We start from the raw sequence: 3,209 nt of genomic DNA, 5'->3' as shown, positions 1-3,209 counted from the left end.
ACTCTCTACCAGTAGAATCTGATAACGTCTCGAATTTGATAGCTGGTTTGCCACACTCTGAGTCCAGCGACAAGGCGAAAGAAAGTAGAGTGGCCTGGAAATTGTAAATAATCTCGATGTACTAAACAACGATTTAGGTAGGATCTAAAGTAGACGCTAATTGGTTGAGAGTTGAGTCAGTACAGATAAGTCCCTGGGAATCTCCAATTATCTGGTAGTTTATATGATAATAATAAATAAATTTTGATAACAAGCGGGGAATGACGTCCGTTTACTGTGTTAGAAATTTCGCCTACCATGACCGTACCGAACTCACCAATTAAATAAAAAGCTTGCTACCGCTGAAGTGCATTTTTCATTCGGACATTTCGAATTTCATATTAGGAACTATTTTAAACAAAAGAAAAAGATATTGTTCATGCTACAGAATGAACGTTTCGAATTTACGTCCAGTATTTCTAGTCAATTATTGCTTCAGACAGGTAGCTCCTAATACGAAAAAATGTATCAAAACCCAGCTGGACTATCTCATCAGTCCCCAAATTTTTTTAGCTGGGTACGTTACCAGTGAGCTTCTATGGGGAATATTATTACTCGCGTTATTGTTGCGCCCTACTGAAGCATTGACCTGCTGAATTCATTATTTCGATTTTCAGGCGCCTGACGTCTTCGCTCAACTATGAGGTTCAAACGGTGAAAATCATTTCAATCCAGTACATAGCCCCTTGTACTTGGCATCGCTTTTTTGATCTTTGAATGCTACAGAGTAAAAATTAAAAAACACAGCACTGACTTTCAACGTAACGATTACTTACGTAACAAAGTAAAAGTGAACATGATTATGACTAAAAAAACGGTGAAGATACCTAACCTTGCTGCTTCCCTTCTTACTTGCGTCAGTCTACTGTAACACTGAGACTAACATCTTAATGGGAAAATTTGTGTAGGCCGATGTGTACGACATTTTAGTAATTGCGCTGTTTCCCTAGAATTATCTAACGAGGAAACAGTAGAACGTGACGAAGCTCGTTTGTGTATATCTTAACGTTAATACAACGTTAGTTGTGCCATGCGCCATTGCCAACATTAAGATTTGTGTTAAAGTTACTTTATATGAATTCAGAGGACAGTAAGCTGCTAATAACAGTTATATTATTGTTGGCCATTGTCGGGAAAATTTAACAGAACACAGTTAACTAAGGTGAATTAAATTGACCCAGTCTATGCCTCGTAGATAAAGCCTGTGTCCGTTTTTCTGTCTATTTTTCGGATCCTAAACGGCCTTCAAAGTGATCGAATCGTAACTTTTTTATGGGCTGCTGAAGCTTTGAAAGTGTTCTTTTTAGAGGGAAAAGTTCTCTCCTTGCCATAGGGTACAATGTTAATTTGATTGATCCTATTGAGAATAATTTCGGTCTCGAACGCTCCATGAACGTTTACACGCTCAAAGCCAGCCAATAGATATACCAATATGATAACTGTGTTGCGTGAACAAGTGTGTCTAACATGTATCACGTGACAAACTACGCTTAGACCGTATTCTGGCAGAACTTATTGAGGCATAGCTGATTGCTGTTCGACGTAACTTCTACTATATAATTATAATTAACCTTTCACCTCTATACAAGCAGTACTCAAACAGTTCGCTTGTGACGCTTTCGTAAGAACTCAGGTAGTCAGTTAAATTCCAGTAAATCGAATCGCGCAAACGCTCGTCCGAATATTTAGTGAAAAGACCGGTCCCGTGCCACTTCTGGACATAACCATAACACGTATTTGCAGGTTTTTTTACATTGACGTTGTTTAACATAAGACATATAATAGTCGAACAACAACTATTGCATATTATAAACAATTAAGGGCTTATTTAGTTGAAGTACATTTTTATGAATCATATTAAAAAATTAAGATTTACATCCACTTATTCTGGACGTGCTCCAGAAAAAATCTCTAATCTAACTGGTACTGTTAGATTGACTCTTTACGCTTTACATTAAAATACGCGCTTAATTGTCGGAATTCAACTTCTTATAAGCTTCTTAGCTTCAAATCGAGACGTCTGGTAAACACAACGATAACAAAAAAGACCATCAAACGCCTCATCGAAACAGTTTTAGGCAACGTGTACAGGGAATAGATGTACTTAGGGCTAACCATGTCAAAACTGTTCAATTTTAAAAAAAAATCTTTGAAGATTCGTAGATGAGCTCAATTGATTTACAAAATTCTCGCTGTTGTCCGCTGTTTCCCCTTTAATGCCGCGTCCAGCTTAATTTTCCGTAGCAATACATAATTCTAAGATTAATTATTTATTGCATTTTATTCCTATTGAGATACAATCGTCAAATTGTAGATTATGAGCGCTATGTGGGGAGCGTTGAACTTAGAATGAGAAACAGGGGCATTGTATAAATAACTTATTTTGTTCATCTATTTGCTATCATACTAATAACGGAAACTATGCTTACATAATGTTAGAATTTCATCGAGCGGTTCAACACAAATGCTAAAATGGTGAAAACTATTACGAAGAAATATTATCAAATTGTGACCGTGACATCAGTTTATTTGCACGACACGTGGTCCTCTGATATCCCTACAACGAAATTTTGGAAATTCTGGACGACTTAAAAAAAATTCGGTGATAAATTCAGTCGTTAATAGCAAGCCACTTTTTTATGCGCCTTACACGATAATCAACTCGCGCTCTCAACTCGAACTCAGGCAGTTACGCTTTGTTCTAAAGAGATATTGTCTGCAGCTTTGAACCTTGAATAATTGCGCGTTATTAATGGCACAAATCTCTTTATTTTTGATTGCATCTTAACAGTTCCTTTTAGAAGCAGCCTTTGCCCACTTTTTTGACACAGTTCGGTCTTCAGATGACAATGCAACCCCATATGTGGTGGGTCATACGTTGCTCGACGTTTTCTAAGATTATATTTACAGGGTAAATAATATCTTACCTTCACGTGAAATAAAAATTATCGAAACGATACAAATTCCGACTGTCTGTTTCTCGACAGCAGAGATACTGAGGGTCAACTTTGTGTTGATTTTTCCTTTTACTTTATGCAAGTACAGTTAATTAATTTTTAGAATGTATTTGAACATCCAATAATACAATGAAAACAATACGATACGATGTTGCCTCAAGCACAAAAAACATTAAAATCCACGTAATAAAAACAAAAAAAAAGATATATATA

Source organism: Varroa destructor, unplaced genomic scaffold (genome assembly GCF_002443255.2).
Source record: "Varroa destructor unplaced genomic scaffold, Vdes_3.0 BEIS01000005.1, whole genome shotgun sequence".
Taxonomy (NCBI): domain Eukaryota; kingdom Metazoa; phylum Arthropoda; class Arachnida; order Mesostigmata; family Varroidae; genus Varroa; species Varroa destructor.
This window is presented reverse-complemented; position numbering follows the sequence as displayed.